Source organism: Callospermophilus lateralis, chromosome 3 (assembly GCF_048772815.1).
Source record: "Callospermophilus lateralis isolate mCalLat2 chromosome 3, mCalLat2.hap1, whole genome shotgun sequence".
Lineage (NCBI taxonomy): Eukaryota > Metazoa > Chordata > Mammalia > Rodentia > Sciuridae > Callospermophilus > Callospermophilus lateralis.
The window spans coordinates 146,080,695-146,100,903 of NC_135307.1; the positions used below are offsets into that span (position 1 = coordinate 146,080,695).

The following is a 20,209-nucleotide window of genomic DNA, read 5'->3' on the forward strand; positions in this document are numbered from 1 at the left end:
CTGCTCTGAGGTTGGCACATGGCAAGCTGCATTACCATGCTGGCCTGGAAGAAGGCATACCCTTCAGACACCAAGCTTGTAAGAAATGAGAACAAAGCAGCAGGCCACTCTGGATGCTGTGAGGCTTTGAAACTGTTCATACATAGTAAACAAGAGAGGTCTGTCTAGCCTGGAAAGGGAGTAAATAACTAGAGGGGTCAAATCAGGACAAGTGAACAAGCAGTGCATCTCTTGGTATCTACAGAACATGCCTCTTGACAGGGAAGAGTAGACTCCCACTCCTGGCTGCCTAGGAAGGTACCAAGACAAGTTAGAAGGCAAGTGCGGTTCTTCAAATTTCCTCTGCTGCCACAAAGCCCAGAATGACAGGTGAATAAACTTCCTAAGAGTAAGTAGTAACTCATAGAGCCTAATCTTTGACCTTCTATTCTACCATAAAACAGAATACCAATCCCCAATCATTTTCAAGGTTAATTACTATGCAATTTACCAATGCAAACCAAGATTTAATTTTTTTAAAGAAATATTCAGCAGCCAAAGGCTTGATTGATTCAATTTTTATATTAAGTTTTAGTAGCTACAACAAACCCATCAGCTCCTCAAGAAAAGTTGCAATGATCCCACTTCGACATCAGGTCATCAACAGCTTACAGGTACTATGAATCTAAGTGACTGAGACTGTGATTGTACTACAATTAAAATAATTTTAATTTTCTACTAAATTAACTCAAAATAGATGCAAAACTTAAACTTAGCCTTTTAGGAAAAAAACTGAACAAAATCCTTGGGATTTAGGGTTAAGTAAATCCTTGACTCTAAAAGCACAATTCATAAAAGTAAAAATTGGTAAACAGGACTTTGACAAAGTTAAAATAATTTGCACGGTGAAATATCATATTAAGAGGACAAAAGGCAAGATATAAACAGAGAAAATATATGCAAACCATGTATCTGACAAAGAGCAAGTACCTAATATATATAAAGAACTCTCAGGTGGGTAAGACATATGAACAAATATTTCACTGAAGAGGATACAGAGGTGGCAAATAAACACATGAAAAGATGGTCAAACTCATTAGTCATTAGGAAAATGCAAATTAAACCTACAGTGAAAGACCATTCTCAAAATAGCTAGAATAAAAATCAGTGACACCAAATATTGGTAAGAACATAAGAGAAACTGGATCCCTCTTATATGACTGGTGAAAATATTAACTGATACAGCTACTCTGGAAAACAGTTTGGCAGTTTCTTAAAAAGCTAAATCTGTACCACAATGTCCTCCACTTGGTGAATGGGTAAGTAAACTGGAATGCATCCACACCATGGAATACCTTTCAGCAACAAAAAGGGAAAAATTATAGATACGTGCAACATCAAAGGAATTAGATTGAAGGGGAAAAGTCAATCTCAGAAGGCTGTGCAGTTCATAATTCTATTCTTGAATGATAAAATAAGGAGTGAAGAACAGATTAGTGGCTGCCAGCTGCAAGGGAGGCCTCCTCTCCTTCAGTGGGTAGGATTATAGAGGGTAACAGAGGGATCCTTGTGATAATGAACTGATAGGGACAGACTAACCTACATAGATGATAAAATTACACTGATGATAAAATTACACAGAACTAAGTATACATTCAAATGAATATAAGTAAACTCTGAATAAGATTGGTGTTGATGACAAGATCCTGACTATGCTGGGAATATAGCTCAGTGGTAGAACATTTGCTTAGCATGTGTGGGGACCTGAGTTCAATACCCAGCACAGAAGGAAAAACAAAACAAAACAAAAAAAAACTTCTGCTGGCTGTGACATTGTGCTAAGTTAGCTCCATAGGAGGAAACTAGGTAAAGGCTACATAATATCTCTCTGTACTGTTGTTATTTCTTAACAACTTGTGAATTTATAATTATCTCAAAGTAAAAAGTTTAAATAAAAATTCAACTATTTTGGCTATATACATCAGTCTTTTGATTCCCAGCATTAATGTACAGATTATTTCATTAATATCCATTGTTCTAAAAAAACACATTAGAATTTTGAATTTCAAAATGTCTTAATCCAAAACTAAACAGGTTTTCTTAAAAATATTTCTATATAAGACTATTCATTGGAAAATACTCTCATCTTTGATAATTCAAAATTATCAAAGAATAAGCTGCTAGAAATTTAATCCTTTCTATATGAGGAAATTGCTACTTTGGGAGTCTTTAAATTCAAAAAACATCTATTTTCACAGTCAATATTACTAAAAGTCAAAAACTTTCACATATGACTTGGCTACTACAGTTGCTAATAGATTCAATACTGGGCTTTAGCATAGCTCAACAATAGGTTCAAATCTAATCAAATCTGAGAGGCTACTTAATCTAGATATTAAGATATTTAAAGCAAAAGTTGAAGCATTCCAAACAAATGCTTCTTCCAGGATTCTGGTTTCCTTCCCCATCAAAATCGCATTAACTATGCCAGAAAAAAACAAAATGGGTGTGGTTTGGCTCTTTAAGAGCACCTCTCTGCTGTCAAAAGAAGGGAAGGGGACATCTTTCAAACAGCAAGCCGTGTGCTGGGTATCTTCCCCTTGGCTAGATTAACTCTTCACCCTTCTCAGTGCCCAAATAGACTCCATTAGGAGATTTGGGGGGGCTGCAGAGAAGGAAGGACACTTTCTCAACTACTGGGAACTGAACTTCTCCTTACCCTCAAGCCTGACAGGGACAAGTGGCAAGTACTAGCCCTAGCCTGAGGGTGTAGCACTACCCCTTCTTAAAACAATCCTGCTCAAAATTTGGCCTGTCAGTATCACTTAAAAGGCTGTAAAAACAGACTCCATGGCCCAACCTAAGGGGTTTTAGGTGTGGTAGCTCTGCAATGAGGCCCAATAATTTGTATTTTAAACAATTTCCCTAGTTATCGTTATTACTTTTTTTTAAAATTCAGGAGACCAAACCCAGGGCCTTGCACATGCTAGGCAAGTGGTCTACCACTGAGCTACACCCCCAGCCCAGAACTCTTAAACTCAAGTGTTTATAAATTGTCTTCCAATTAAACTTTTGACCTTGGATTCTGATAATGGCCAAAAATTTTATTTAATTTTTAAGTATGAAGATAAAAGCTGGCAATCCAGTTATAGATAAAAGGCTCAGAAACTTACGTGGCTTTTTGTTAAAGTAGTATACCCAATAAAAGCCTTAGAGTCAAATGGCTTCACTAAATCAAAGTCATCACGGTGTTATGCTCGAATTCGGGACCCCCAAAGACCACCAGAGACCCAAGATCGATGTAAGCAGCAAAGAGGTGTTTATTGCGAGCTAGCTCGGTCCTCCGCGCACAGACACACAGCAACTGGTGACGCTGAGAGGCCCCGAACAAAGGATTTGCAGCAGTTTTATACATTTTTTTGGAGAGGGCAGGGACTTCACATACATCATAGCAAATCATCACACACCCTGGGAAAATCAAATAACAACTCTAAAACATGATTAGCACATTCACGGGCGGGAACAAGTTGGGTAGGGGTGATTGGTCAGTGCAAAAGGGGTATTCGTTTGAACTGATTGATTTAAGCCAAGAGGGGTGTACGTGCTGAACTACATGGTTTCCCAATATGTTATCAACCACCATAAAATACTGGGAGGGTCATCTGGCATCCCAGGTATTTCCCTGTCTCATGCTGATTGGTGGCTGCTAGGGGTTTGCTATGGATCTCCACTTAGCCTGACTGAGTTAGGGACACCTGGGGCAGCAGATCTCTCTTGTTATTTGTAGATAAACAACTTAGCAGGGTGGGAATGTGCTTAGGAGTGCTCTGTGGGTTTTTCCAAGTCAAAGGTCATGTCCCTTTCTTGGACAGGCTTTGCTCTGGAGAGGCTGGTTTTTCAACGGGGGCAAATTATCTTCTAAACCTCAGTCTCCTTCTGTGTTCAAAGGTCATATAATGTACTCAGCTCACAGGATGCTAGGAAGGTTAAATGAAATCCAATCCTGAAATATCCACCTTGGGATCTGATTCCTTTGCATTTCTGTGTGTGGTATTTAAAAAAAAAAAAAAAAAAAGATTAACATGGTTTATTTTGAGAAAGATAGTCCTCTTTCCCTCTTTTATAGGGGGTTGAAGAAAATATTGGTCACCAGATTCTTTTGTGTGTGTGTGTGTGTGTGTGTGTGTGTAGGATGGCTACCAAATTCTTGATAAGGAAATTCAGTAAGCACTAACTGACAGATCTGGGGCCTCTGGAAAGGAGGCAGGACATGAACTAAAAGATGGGAAACAGCGCAAAAGCAAAGTTGTAATCATCTGAACCACATGAAACCCTGATTGGGCTCAACACAGATCACCCTGAACTGGGAAGATGCAGATATCAGCAAATACAAAGTTGCTGGATAAATTCACAAACAGCTGGTATTAGTTTTAAACAAGTAATGAAGTAGTTTTGTTTTTAAGAGCATGAAATAACAGGGATTGTAGCATTCAACATAAACTACCTCATTAGAAAGTATTCACATGTATCTTTCCCAAGTAGCCCCATTATTTGACCACTCCAAAAGCTAACTTTTCTCCAACATAGCACAAATTGATGTTGGATATCAGAATCAGAGCTTTAGGCTGGGGGTGTAGGTCAGTGATAAAGAGTGCTTGCCTACCACACACCAGGCACTGGGTTCACTCCTCAGCATCACAAAACAAAACAAAAAGAATATCCCCACCAACAAAACAAAACAACCATAGTTCATTGTCAGAAGAAATCTTGGAGAAGGCTAAATCAATCAAACTCTTAACACTGGAATTCCCTGGAAGGCTTGTTAGAACACAGATGGCTGAGAGTACCCCCCCCCACCCCTACTGAGATTCTGATTTTGTGGGTCTCAGGAGGGTCTAAGAAATGGACCAGGGACTACACTTTGAGAATCACTGATCAAACTACCCATTTTTTTTCTGATGAGACTCTAAGTTGCTTAGGTTTATATCAAATTGTATGAGTACTAAGTATTTTAAAAATGGAAACCCTCCTGAGTATCAATATTTTTTAAAATGCAACTTTTCTACTCTTAATTGCTATAATCTGATTTTGTTTTAAGTGGTCCTTCAGAGTGAAATCCTTCATTGAAAGGTTTTCTATACTCATTCACTTTTACCAGTCTAGGCTCTGTTCAATCTCTGCAGTCCTCCTACCCTCCCCAAATCTGCCACCAGTGTCAGGGAGAATTTAGTGAATGTCTGTATGACACTACCCAGATTTTACTGAACTGTTGAGTTCTGTACAGACAATTTGGTTTTCAGTTCATTAAAAAAAAAAAAGGCTTCCTCAATGAAGTGGTATACACTGAAGGTACACACGCAAGGTATATTTAAGTAGCATACATCTAAGTTATAAGTGTTTTCACTTATGTAACTCAAGGAGGAAGTGTGTGTAGAGTGCTGGTGAGAGTTCGGGAATAAAGAGTTGCTGTTTGAAACTACAAGGCTGTGTGGAAGCTCGGTTATTTTGTGCCCAGCCAGACTACGGCACTTGGATAATTTTTTTCTACTCAAGGAATAAACTCAATTCTGGTTGAATAAGAGTTTTATGAATTAAACTTCAGAAATATTTATTCCTGAGTTGCTTCATTTATATGTTGTAAAAGTAGTGCTTCAAACGCTTGTCAATTTGATATTATCTAAGTGAATAAAAAATGATATTAAAACCTAATCAATGTTAACTTGTTAAAAAAAATACTCTGTAACCTAGGGCAGGGTGTGGAACTCAGTGGTAGAGTTTTTGCTTAACAGATAAGAGGCCTGAGTTTGATCCCCAGCACCCTGCAAATGAAACAAACAAAATAAACTCCAAGACCTCTACTATCTAAAGTGCTTTTAAATCAATGAAAAGTTCTAATTTAAGAATTTGAAAATTTAATAGCACAATTTAATAGGCCATTTAATAATATTTCTCAATCACTTGAAAAATACTTGCAACTTGATCACAGGATTTTATGGGTAATCGAACCCAGAGGTTTGAGCCTGCTGGGCAAGTGCTCTACCATTGAACTATATTACCACAGCCCAACAGGACTTTAGATGAAGAACAAATGGCCAAAAATATGGAAGAGCTGACAATGAGGAAACAACTCAGTGATCAGGTCCCTCACCAAGAGTTCATATACATTCATCATTCAGATAAAGCAGTATTTAGCAAATACATTGAGCTGCATGGGTGCTGTGACAGCTATAAGACAATATGTTCTCCATAACCATTTACATATTTATATACCTCTTTCTCTCCCTCTCTTTCCTTCTTTTGGAGTTTGAAATTTCCTGATTTTATAATTAGTACATATTATAAAACTGAACTTATAAATACATGAGCTATTAAAAAAATTTTCAAGAAATTTAGTTTAAAGATCTACTAGGCATTTTCTTTGTTTGTGGTTCTGGAGCTTGACAAGGGCTTTACCACTGAACTACAATCCCTGTCCTTTTTTAAATTTTGACACAAGGTTTTGCTAAGTTGCCTAGGCTGGCCTCAAACTTGCAATCCTACTGCTTCAGCTTCCCCAGTAGCTGGGATTAAAGGCATATACCAACCAGCATGTCCTTCTCAATAGTTTTTTCTTTCAAATTAATAATTCATGAATTGAGAATGTGTTCCAATGAGCTGAGCAGGAGAGAAAAACAAAAAAATGGATTGGTCATTTCGAAGTTATTTTCCTTATCAGGTTAAAACAGAGTGGGCATCCTTATTTTGCTAGCTCAAGCACACAGGGCCCCTTCTGATTTGTTGCTGGGCATCTCCTGTTTTTTAGTTCTTACATTACTGGCATCTAACACAGGTGACTCTGTTCTGGTTTGGTCCAGTCTGTTAATAGGGCCTAATATAGCAACATTGTTGCTCATAAGACATGAATATATGTGTGTGTGTGTGTGTGTGTATGTGTATATATACACACACACACACATATATAAACACACATTCATACACACATACATTGTAGTACTATTGCTAAAAAAAAAATGTGAAAATCACTGGATCAGATGATTCCTAGATTCTTTTGCTACTGTGAAATTCCATCACCTGAAGAATATTGAAGGCCTGGTGTAGAGATCAAGGTTCCCCGTAAGAAAACTTCTCAGGATTAACTTTATAGACAGAATGAACAGATTATGTCTACAAAGTCATAGAACAAGTATTGTTGCATCTATGTAAAATAATAAAGACAAAAATAAACTACAAAAATATATTTAGGCCAGCTACACAGGAGACTGAAGCAGAAAGATCCCAAGTCTGAAGTTGGCTTGGGCACACAGCAAGATGCTATCTCAACGAACAAACAAAAAACTACAAGGTAGTATAGTTGGATTAAAGGTGAGGTCTTCTAAATGCCTTTCAAATTTCCTGGGAAGTTGTTTTGCTTTTATAATAATTAGGAAAACATCAAGGTAAAGTTAAAACCATCTAATTTACTGTAATTTAATATCATTTAATTACAAATGCTATTCTGATTATTCCTAAAATTACAATAGTTTCTAACTTTATTTCAGCTATCTATTTTAAGGGAAATTTAGAGATTTGAAATTCTGAATATGACTGATAAGAAGTATAATGAGATTAAAACTAAAAATGATTTAAAAAATTGGAAGTTCTACACCTCAAAATATATGGTATACATCAAAGTGTTTTTATTTTGTTTTAGGAAGAGTTACCTCATTTTAAATAGCATATTACTGTTTTAGACTCTTGTTGAGATCTCTGTTTTGGAACTGCTTGCAGAGTTTGGCATTTATTCTTTTGAATATACAGTTATATAACTACACTTTCTAAAGGGTTTTAGCTTCAAGAAACAACCAGAAATGATGAAAATTCCCTGCTTGATTTGCAACCTGGCTCTTACTGAACCCAACTTTTATGTTTTCTAATTCAAGCAAATGGTTAATAAAAAGATGTTCTAAAAATTTGTATTTTCTGAAAAGCCTTACACAGAACAAGAGAATGAAATCTTTGGCACTCGCCAGATATGCATATTAATTTAACCATTAATCTATAACATTCAAGTGCCTTCTCTATCAGTGTGAGATGTCAGACTTTAAAATATACCATTTTACTCTCCTCTCCCTACCAATCTATTTTTCCCACTTACAATTTCATTGTTGGAATTCTTGGCCAAAGGGGAAAATTCCTTATAATAAAAATAAGCATATGTTCATGTGGATAACTATGTAGTGGAACTCCCTCTTTGGAAGGTCCTACTTAGTCACCCTTACTGGATCCTCTTCCTCTTCTAGTCTCCTATATGTTGGGATCTCTAAGTGTTCAGTCCTCTCTATCAATTTTGTGGACTTTCAATGTCTTTAACTAGATTTTTTCTGAGCTTTCTATAGATGCTCCTTGACTTACAATGATATTATTCTTGATAAATCTATCATGAGTTTAAAATGCATTTAAAACATTTAACCTACTGACATCATACTTTAGCCTAACCTCCTTAAACATGCTCAGACCCTTACATTTGCCTATAGTTGGGCAAAATGACCTAACATAAAGCCTATTTTATAATAAAGCATTGAATACCTCATATAACTTATTGAATATCTTATGGAAAGTGAAAAACAAAACCAGAATGATTACATGGATACAGATGATATAGGAGGCATAGACATAGACTGGCATTTTGTAGATTTGATGGGATGCAAAACCACAAAACGCAATATCCACAAAAACACAGTATGCTGTAGAGTACTGGTAGTTTCCACTGGTGATCCTGTGGCTGACTGGGATATGGCTCACTGCCACTGCTCACCACTGAGAGAGTACTGGACTGCATTATTGCCAGCCTAGGAGACCAAAGTTCAACATTTGAAGTACAATTTCTACAGATACTTATGGTAAGTTGAACCACAGTAAGTTGAACCTCTCCAAGTCACATGTCTGTACTCAAGTACCTTCTGGAACCCTCCACCTGGCAAATTCAACTCTTTGTTTCTTCCCTCAAACTTGCTTTTCTCCTACACTCCTCAGTTCAATATGACTTCTATATTTCCTTGTTACCCAAGCTAGAAACCTGGGCATCTTCCAATCCTTCCCCATCTGTCTTCCCTCCATCCTCACTGTCATTGCTGCCTTTACCACTTTTATCCTAGACAATTGCAACAGATTCTTTCCTAAGTGGTTGTATCTTGGCCCACCTTACATCCACTGCCTTCTGAAAAAATGTTTACTTTCTTTGGGATAAAGTCAAAGCCCTTTAAACATGGCATTACCAGGTCCTCTGAGATCTAACTATTGGGGGTCTCCTTACTTCTGAGACCACAAACTAAGCTCTATGCTTTTTCTAAGGTCCCTACAAATTGTGCACTTAAGAGACTCCCAGGCTGTGTGTAACCCATTTTTTCTGACTAAATCATACTCAACCTCCACCCTCCACCTTCAACTTGGAAACCATTACCCTCAGAGAGCCTTTTACATATGCAAGTCAGGATCAGGCAGTCCTGCCATATAATCCCTAGGTTAATACCACAGTATCTGTTTCACTGCATTCTCCTCAACTTTGGTTCTTTGGTTCCCTCCACACTTGATTATGAGCTTCTCTGGGCAGAACTGAGCCCTGTTTGTCCACATAAACACGTAGATGACTCACATGGAAGGCACTAAGCAAGTATTCTTGAATAAATGAATGACAGTGTAGAAGAAAACAGGAGAGAACAAACTTAAGTGGTTATGATTCCCACCTGCCACAAAATATCCTAATATATCTAATTACATAAAAGTAGTCCATACCTTATAATACTTCCTTCATATACAATCAAGTAGGTATTTTACTTTTGAGGATACTGGTGGGAGTCAAATGTCTAATGTACCTTAGTCTGAGACATCATTTCTTGCCTGGACAACTATAACAGCTGACCATATTTGCTGTAATCCAGCGGCCCACCAGTCTTCTCTATTGAGGAGCCAGTGGTCTTTTCAAACATAAATAAGAGGCTGTCAAAGCAAACAAGGTGCTGCAAGATCTACAGCCTGTCCCACACCTTCTAATCTTATCAATGCTCTCCCCCTACCCTTTACTCTCTGCTTCAGCTACATGGATTTCTTTCTTCAGTTCCTGTAAACAGCAAAGCTTATTCCAGCATCAAAAGCTTTGTACTTCTGATTCACTCTACCTGCAAATTTCTTCCCCTACAACCGACAGGGCTAGCTCTTTGTCATTCAGACTGCTGCTCAAATGTCACTCTAAGACCCTTCCTGACTATCTAAAACAACCCATCACGTCCTCGCAAATTCGATCCTCTTATTTTGCTTTTAGTATAGACTGTCCCTGATCATCCTGTATTAGTCTCCCTTGATGAAATGAAAACACAAGTGATTGCCTTTCTCTTGTTTTCTGTTGTCTCCCCAAAGACTGGAACAGTGCTCGGCCAGTAAATACTAGCGAAATGAATTAACACATTTAATAAACACGTCTTCATATGCCCATGTTACATATTTCCCACTCTCCCGTTACCTTCACTCACAGGAAACCGTGGACCTGAGGATCGTTATGCTTTCAGGAAAGCCCTTGAGCCAGCATCGCGGTTCCAAAGACAATGCTAACTTGCAGCCTCCGGGAGGCATCTCCAGCTTGGTAGCTCACCGGGTCTCTGAGACCGACAGATGCTCCAAAGATTGGGCACTGGAAGCGCTGAGGAGAGGCGGCGGGTCAGGGCCTCTCCCTCCTCACTTTGTGGAGACTGCTGCCTCCCCAGCTCCGGTACCAGACCCTCACTCTGCTGTACACACGTCTCTCCTGTCGCTCAGTTCAACGACCGCTTGGGGTTACCAGTCCGGGAGCCTCCTCAGGCCTCTCGGCCTTCGCAACGCCATTCAAGTTCACGTCTGTTCTTTCAGGGCCACCGTAGTTCACGGAATGTATACGCTAATCCACTCCTCCCGCAGGCGCACAGCCACCTTTCGGTGTACAGTGTCTCTTAGCAACCACTTCGAGTCCCTCTGCCAGGGGCGGAGCCTTGGAAGCCTCCGCGGGGAAGCCGAGGGGAAGTGAGTGAGACCAATCAGAGACGAGTCTTAGCTCCGATCGACACGCCTCCCCTAACTGTCGCGAATCCGCAAGCAGCTTTACGGCAGATAGGGGGTGGGGGCTGCTGGGGAAAGGAGGGGAGAAGGAAGCAACCAACCAACCAAGTCGCCCCCACCCCCCACCCCCCTCCCACCCCGGACCTGGTTTACGGCTCAGGGCTCAGGCTCTAGTGCGGCCGCTGATTGGCTGCTGAAGGATTGGTCCCATCCCAGTGACCCCAAAGTGCTGGAGGGAGGGGGCGGGGGTGGCCCAGTGCAAAGTGCATCCCGAAAGCCCCCTGTCCGGAGACCCGGCTGCTGGCACTTCGGACTCTGTACGACCTAGGACCTCGCTGTCCCGAGACCTCCTGAGTCCCTCCGTAGCTGGAAGCCTCTGGCCCGGAGCGCGACAGCCCCCCTGCTCCGAGCCCCTGGACCGGGGCGGTCCCCCCCAATCCCCGAGCCCAGACTTCCTCCCTGCACCCCTGTCCCGAAGCTGCCCGGAGGCCAGGACAGCCACCCCTACCCTACTCGGCTATCTGGATGCTCTCCGGGCCAGGGCCGTGAGGCACCTAGGAGGATCGGGAACACCCGTGTCCGGCCCTGCCTGGGGTGTTTCTTCAATGGAGAAGTTGGTGAGTGTGGAGGAGGCTGAGAGAAGGAAGAGAAGCAGCAGCTGAGGAAACAGGTAAAGTCAGTTACCTCCTCCGAAGGGAAGGGGGCTACCTAGAGGTCTGGGAAGAAGGAAAAATCACTGTTTCTGCCTGCCTGCCCTTTGCCACTTTCTAGCTTTTTCCTTTGCTCCCTCTTTCTTAGAACCCTCTTCTCTTCGCCCCTGGGGCACTGCACCACTCACTGGTTTCCGTTTTCCAGGTGTGAACTGACCGGAGGACACTCGAGAGCAGGAAGGGGGTCTGTCTACTCTCTAGAGAAGCAGCAGGCAGAGTACCTCTGACCAGCATCTTCCATAAAGGTAATGAGCCAGATCTCCCCTCCCCCATTGTTTATTCCTGGCCCCTACCTCATTAGGCAGTGCATTATTTTCAGGGCGGTTACTTGGGGATGCATCCTTTCCTAGACTCCAGTTTCCTAGCAAAAACAAAAACACTGCAGGGCCTGATCCTTGACATTTTAATAACTTCTCTACTCTAGAAACCTATTTCCTTTTCCTCTCCGTTCAGTGAGTTTCCATGTTTTGCATTATCTTTTGATACACTGTGCCATTTGCTCTGAGGCTTTGAGACCTTTTTGTAGCTCTCCCACCTTCCTTACTCTCATAGGAATTCTTCAATTTCATGTTAATTGCTTGTTAATTCTGAAAGACTCTGCTTTTTAATTAAACCACAATTTACTTACCCCCACCCCCTTTGCTACTTCTGTCACCTTTTCTGTACCACTGTCAGAAAATCTTTTCATTACCTCACCTGACAGTCTGGTAGGGGAGGGTAAACTATTGGCTTGAAATTTGTTAAGTTTCAAAAATACTCTGATTTTTTCCAATAGTAAAAAGTGGATATATTTACTTTTAAAGTGTGAATAGAATGAAAACAGTATTAGCTCCTGAAGCATTTACATGTGATTAACTCTAGGTTTTCCCACATTTGTGTATGACAAATATGGATAGACACCAAAATTTTTACAAAGAGATATTCGTTACATCACAGATGTTTTAGACAAACAAAAATTTACACAATGTTAACAATCATTTTACAGTCAGAAATACAAAAATAAAGGATATTTTGATGTGTTTAGATATCTGGGGCTTAATTTTGGCCCTCTTCATAAATCAGTTTTCTTATTTCAAAACTTTTACAGAGAATTTGCTAAATCAAAATTTAAGCATCTAATTCATGTGGTCACATTTCTGCTGCCTATTTTGATGCTGCCTCTGAAAATGCATTAAAGGTAAGTTTAGGACATGAATGTAATTCCTAAAGAGAGCATATGAGCACAGAAATTATATAAAGGCTAATTCAGAAATCAGCCAAGTGAATGACTTTTCTAGCATCTACTAGCAAGGGTATAAAGTGACTTGTTAACCTCATTTTTTTTTTTTTTTAATATCTCAGATTGTGTAAGGATTTTTTGGTGTGAAAAAGCACTCAAAATAACATGTTTTTTTTTTTTACTTTGTTCCACTGGAATTTCTGCTTTCCATATGATTCTACTAATTCTCCAGATATAACTAAAGATACTTTTAAGGGATTTGGATATTCTTGAGATCTGGAACTGGATGTCAAGGGTATTTTCTGAATACAATTAGAAATAGCATCTACCAGTAACTGATCTATGGTGAAAGTTTAGGTAGACCTTTATATATGTATGTAGGAATCAAGGCTAATTGATCATTTCGGTAAAAGCTAGGCATAAAGCCATAAAGTTAAATGCTGCTTTTTATTATTTAAATATGGAAGTAACCAGAGATACCTAATGATTACTTTAGAATCTAAGAAAAAAAAAAAGCTAAATATTTGAGATATGATTTGAAGATTCATATGAAGTATATATTTTCTATTTAACCCTTCTTGGTGAAATATTTTTTCTGCTTTGGATTTAATCCTAGTGAGTTTTCATTTCTCAGGCTTTCTCCATTACCTGAGATGGTAAGAGAGGGGAAGTCTGTAACCTGTCAAAAAACTTATAAAAAGAGGGCATTGCTTTCCCCATGTTTCCCACCAGTTCATTCTCATTGCTTAAATAATATCATGGATCTGCTCAGCTTTTAATCATTTTTCTAAGATTAGAGAATATGATTAGCATGATGGAGAGTATTTGATCTAGGTTATGCCAAACATTTAAAATATTTAATTTGGGTATTTACTAGCAACATCGCCATTTAGGTCATTTATATTTTTTTCAGTCTGGCTGCCAACTTTATGTTCATTCTTTTGCCAGACACATCATTTTGAAAACAAACTCATCTGATTTATTTGGTCACCAAATATACATTTATAATCACATAGAAGAGAATAATTGATTTTAATTGAATCTATTCAGTGATGCCTCTTGAAAATACTATGGATTACACATTGACAATTATTTATTTTGTTCATATTTAACTTTGGTGACTTAGAGGCATATGCTACTTCTAAAAGTCCTAAAGTCAGTTAAAGTTTATGTTGTATCTACTATTTGACTTTCAGCTATTCATTTCATTCTCAAGTGAAAGCATTCCATAGTATAACACTTGTCTCCTTTCTTGAAGACTTTGTAGGCACTGACATGTGAGGCTGCAAAGATTGTATTGGCATACATGGGTTAATAGAAAAAGGTAGTATCATTTTTAATACTTGTGATTTAAGCTTTGAGTTGAGTTGGATAAGTGAACTTTAAAATTCCTTTATTGCCTTATCTGCACTACGTGAAAAGTATTGGGTTTTCTGCTGAAACTTAAGTGAATCATAGATAAATTGTACATGATGATAAATCTCTGTTATTCACAGGCCCAGTAATTTGGAGGAACTATGAATACCCTTATATTTGTTTAGGAACACAAACACAGTGCTATGTTGAGTGGTTTTAAAATAACACCTCCACTTTTTGGGGGGTTCCAGGCTCTTAATCACTAAGTAGAGCTCATTAACATGCATTTCAGCCAGGTTGTATGCTTTGATTGGGCTTTGGAGTGTTTCTGCATCCATCTTTCCTCTTAGGTCTAATGAGCCACTGGTAGAATATTTTTCCCCCTTAGAGCCAAAATCCTTGAAGTTGTTGATTTTATTTCCTTACTAGCTTCTATCTTTGCTTACTCTGCAAGGAAATGCTTATTTCTTTTTTTTTGAGTAGCAAGCAAGCTGTTAGCTTGTTTCTAGTTTGTGTGAAATCATGAAGACAGTTCTAATTTGTATCACTTAATCAAAAAATGTGTGAACTTTTAGTGAAAATAATATGCAAAAAGCCACTAAGGTCTAGTTATTTATACCAAAGGAAATTAGAGAAATATGGTCAAACTGTATGAAGATTTTATAATTTTGTAGAGGTTTTTTTTTAAATATGTTTAGTTTTGTGGGTATTTTATATTTCACTATCATATCACATATTTTCTTTTAAATATGTGAAGCAAGAAGTTTTGGTTTTACTAAATGAAGTTCACTTGACATCTATATGGAAATTAAGCGGTAATTTATCTTAATTTCTGAACTTGTAATTTCTAATATGATTAAACAGTATAAAACCTTGGGAACCCAAGTTTGTTTTCTTTTGACCCCATGTAGAGAGGAAAAGATGAGTTAGCAAAATTTAAACAGTGTTAACTTTGAGCAATAAGACTGCATATAAAAGTGATACATATTATGGAAATGGTTCACTTTGATACATACTTCTACAGTATTCAGCATTCGTATACTTTTTGCTTAGAATGGAATTTCTAAAGATTGTATCCTTAGAGGATCATTAGTTCCTGAGTCCAAGTCATCAAGATAGTCTTATACTGAATTATGTTATTTTAAAAATTGTCTCTTTTGCCATATTCCTTTTTTTTTGATAGGTGACTTCCATGAGCTTTCAGATTTTTAAACAGGTACTCCCTGAGGGGAAATAGGCTCTTCTCCATTCTCACCTTTGGATTTCCTTGATGTTTGTAATAGGCATTTTTACCAGTGAATACAATATTCACTTTTAAGTTCTTTGATCTTTTTTTATTCTTTATTTATACATACATGAGTAGCCATACCCTATTAGGTGCAGCTCTCATCAAATAACACCAAGAGAAAATTGTCTGATGCTTTGGACTATTGGGATTTTTGGTAATAAATTAATGCCCTCCATAATTTAAAATGGTGCAACTGATAGGGATCATGTGTACATAGTTGTATGTGTTTTTCCCTATAAAGAGTGATGTACCAGATATATGTAAGGAGTGCTTTTTTGATTTAAATCTAAATTTATAGTGCTTTGTTTTATCAGAAAAGAGAAAAACAATCCTAAAATTTCTAGGATTAAAAAAAATCATTTTAAGTATGTAGATCTCTCTATTAAAATACTCTCTAGAGCTGATATCTATGGCCAAGGCCTAACACCATGCTGGCCATCTCAGGCATTCAGCAGACATTCATTTGTTTGTTTGAAGTAACTTATATGAAATTGTCACAAGTTACTAATGTTCATACATCTTTTTTTTAATGGGGAGAAATAACTTAGTCACTTCATATTTTAATATCCAGTCTTTTCTGATATTATAAATAAATAGTATTTCATATTTTCCTCAACCTCTCAGCTGTCATGGCCTCCTCCCCATCATGTCTACCCACCTCCATGGTAGTAGTGATGGCTATTTAGAAGCCAGTAAAAACCACAAGGATTCTTATGGACTTGAAGCCACGTTGGATCTTTTCTACTTTTGGGAGCAGGGGCTGCTAGGACACACTTAGAAATAAGGTGTCCATTGATATTCATTTCTGACATGTAAATGTCATTAATGTGGAAAATGATCACAGGTCATATGTGGAAATGTGTGAGGCACATCATTAGAAATAATTGATTTACATTTTTAAAATAGACTTTATTTTAGCATAACTTAGAAAAATTACAAAGATAGTACAATGTTCCCCATATATTCTGTAGCCAGTTTCTGCTGTTGATACCTATGTTAATATATATTTGTTACCTTCTCAAGTGGGTACTAGTACACATGTTATTTGGAACTCTGAACAGGAATTGTATTTCTCTTTATTTGTCCAGTTATTTATTTCAATATACTAAATAAATATATTTTTATTTTATATATTGAAATAAATGGGATTTATTTTATATTTTGGGTTATAATTCAGTACTGTAGAAGTATTTCCTTGCTCCAGTTGTTTCATCTTTGGCCATTGAAAGCTCTTTCATTTGGTTCCTTTGTTCTCTCAACTTAGTCCATTCGTGATTTTTTTTCGTCAAGCACATTCCTTTTAGTACTACAAGATGCTCCAGGCTCATCTTGTATATTTCCTACCCTAGCTCTAGACTTAGTCATTTCTATAAGGATTGTTCCACATTATTTACACTTTGCCTTGTGTAAAGGTGCTCTCATCATGTCTACTTCATTTATTTAGAAACAATAAGATAAAATATTATATTTTATTTGCCAGTCTTTGCCCTCCTTGGAAAAGTTTGACAAGAAAGAATCAGGTATGAAAAGAGCAAAATGCAGGAGTGGTCTATCTAATTTGGATTGGTGAAAATTCTAGCATGCAGCCAGCAGTACCTACAACTTCTACTTTTTCCCTACAGCTTGTCAGGTTGCCAGGTAGCCTGGCCTTTCCCTCATCTGAAGGTTTAAGTGCTAGAGGGCTTGGTATCTCTATCCTGTCGTCATGGAAAGGGGTGCTGGTTCTTCCAATACAAAATTCCTAAAGTGATTCTCCTGTTGTTTGTGTAAGTCACTTTGCACGTGTCTTTAACCTGAATGGAATTTACAGACCTAGTATTCACTTGACATGGAGAAAGATCCCTTTTCTTTTAGTTGTAGTGAGAGGTTTGTTTGTTTGTTTGTTTTAGAATTCATGTGGGGAAGCTGGCAAAAGTATTGTTACTGTTTTACCTAGTTTGATGTATGCATAAAGAAATAATGTCTTTAATATTATTGAGTTGATGCCTCTTGAGCATATGAGGAACCAGCATTTATCCTCACCTTTTAGTTGTCATAGATTCCATTTTGACCCTGGCCATCTTCTATATTCAGTGCACACATTTTCTCCTTTTAGTCCTGTTTAGAAAGCACAGCAGGTAACTCATGGTGTCAGTTAAAATAATTCAAATGAAATGTCTGAAGATACATTCTCAGTAGAGGAAAAAGAAGAATCTGTGCTTGCATCCAGAATCCAAATATATGATTTCTCTACTCTTTTTCAAAAAAAAAAAAAAAAAATACATGGGAGTTGTGGGCGTCTGGAAGTAAATCACGTTTGATACTACCTTCAGGAATATTGTAAGTGACAAGATCATTTTTTCTAAGAGTTTTTCTAAGAGTTTTTCTGAGTTCTTTCTCTCTGTATAGATTTATAGTAAAGTACGGATATTTAAGCTCACCAAAAAGTAGACTATGCAAGTAGCTATGATTTCTTTATTATTTTAAGGAATTTCCCTGTGATTGTTATTTATTTTTAGGTTAAGAAGGCTCTTTTGCTCTGCAACCTGGACACCCTCTGAACCCCTCCCCACAATGCTGTATGTGCACAATGGTTATTAGGCAATCCATACACCAGGAGAAGGGATACTCTTCTGTAAGGTAAGGTACATCAGGATTATCAGTCAGCTATACTACATCGGGAGATACTCATTTAGCTTTTACTTTTCTTGAAATCAGCTAACATATGGGGGCTGGGAGTTTAACTCAATGGTAGAGCACATCCTGGGTTCAATTCCAAACACCAAAAATAAATAAATTAATTAAATAAAGAAATGTACAAATTATGAATTAAAAAAATAAATCAGCCAGGCATGGTGGCACATGCATGTAATCCCAGCAGCTCAGGAGATTGAGGCAAGAGGATCGCAGTTCAAAGCCAGCCTTAGCATCGGTGAGGCACTAAGCAACTCAGTGAGATCCTGTCTCTAAAATATAAATTAGGGCTGGGGTGTGGCTCAGTGGTTGAGTGCCCCTGAGTTCAATCCTCATTACCACCCCTCACAATAAACAAACAAAAAACCAAATAAATAAATCAGTTAATGTTTACTGCATATACCACTTGTTGAAAGAAAATGCCAGTTTATTTTTGATACTGTTTCAACTTTTTTTTTTTTTAATTTGGCATAACAGTAGTGTACTACATACAACACTTGCTATAAGGAAATCCAGGTTTGTTTTGATACTGTTTCAGACTTTTTCTTGTACAGCAGACCTTCTTTAAGTTCCAAGAAAATCATCCCATTTAAAACATTCTGTTAAAGATGATTGTTTTGAGCATATAGTTACAGTTTCTATTAATTCTTTCTGATGATCTTCCACATTTTCTCTTATAACACTGAGAATTAGCAAAAATTCTAATTCCTTCAGGTTTCTAAGTTCAGATTTAATATCAATGAAGTAACTTAAGTGAAGACAGAGGGGAAAATCTTGTTTTTTAAGATAACAAATTGTTAAGAACTCTCTATTGTCTCTGAGAAAATAGCTATTTGTAGCAGTAGCTTGATATTTTTAAATTACATCACAATAGTGATACTTATGAATATGTAGTAACATAATGTTCCATGTATAAAATCACATCAGGTATTTGTACTCTTAAGCTATGATGGTTCCACCTAACGTAGGCTTAGTTTAAACTATATAATCTATAAGGAGAAATTTTGCAAGTTAAATTATTATTGGTCACAAGATTATCTCAAAATGTCTAACCTACATATGAGAACAAAATGTCTTTAAATGGCCTTATCACATAATTTTTAATTTTTATTATTAGAAATGGAAATTACTACTTAAGAGATGAGGGTAATCTATTCTTTTAAATGAGCTCAATTGGAATATCTTCCTAGAAGCTTATTAGAGTTTAGGTTTCTACGCATACCTAAAATCTTAAAAACTTTTTTGTACTCACACATATGAGATGTGACCTTTCATCATTTCAATTTGGATTGTTCCTGTTTGCATGAAGATCTCATTTTATATTTGGTATGAGTACATATCTCTTTTGTGACCTACTAGAGCTTATGGAAATTCTAGGTATTACTTTTCCTTTAAAATAATTTTATTTTAACAGGTTCTTAACAGGTTTTTCAGATCCTTAGAGTTTAAAAACATATCATAATTTTTCTGCTTTGAATATTTGTAAAGTTAAACTTTTGAAAAACAAATTAGAAAAGTGCCAAAAAGGATGTGGCAGAAAAGGAAAGGAGTAGATAATACATCAAATACCATAAACTGGGAAACACTGATAGAAAGAAATTGAAATAGACAAAAGGAAGGTAAATATAATAAAAATATTTTACTCTAATTTACTTAATCCAGTGTACTTTTCCTTCCCCCAACCTTCCACCATATGCTGAAAATAAGATATTGATTTACTTTAAAGAACCAGTCTAAAGATTTTTATTTCTTTCTTTTTTTTTTTTTTTTTTTGACTTCTCAAAATTGTCTTTAGTCTTTAAAGAACATGGATTGTCCATTTGATACTCCATATTTACTAACTCTGATCTAAGATAGAATCCTTAAATGTTTGCAACTTAAATCTCTTCCATGGTGCACCACATAAATCAGAATTCCTAA

General features: G+C 37.3%; 1 protein-coding gene across 2 annotated transcripts in view; it reads left to right on the forward strand.

Moving 5' to 3' along the window:
* Positions 1-11,295: 11,295 nt before the first annotated feature.
* The window catches only part of Asb7 (ankyrin repeat and SOCS box containing 7), a 39,828-nt gene continuing 30,914 nt past the window's right edge, over positions 11,296-20,209 (forward strand). Inside the window, exons 1-3 of one of the 2 annotated variants that reach the window (XM_076848852.2) lie at positions 11,296-11,713; positions 11,899-11,998; positions 18,115-18,235. The gene's annotated coding sequence lies outside the window, so the exon portion shown is untranslated. Of the gene's footprint in view, positions 11,714-11,898; positions 11,999-12,877; positions 12,931-18,114; positions 18,236-20,209 lie in introns of those variants that run through there. The other variant, XM_076848854.2, reaches the window with a different exon arrangement.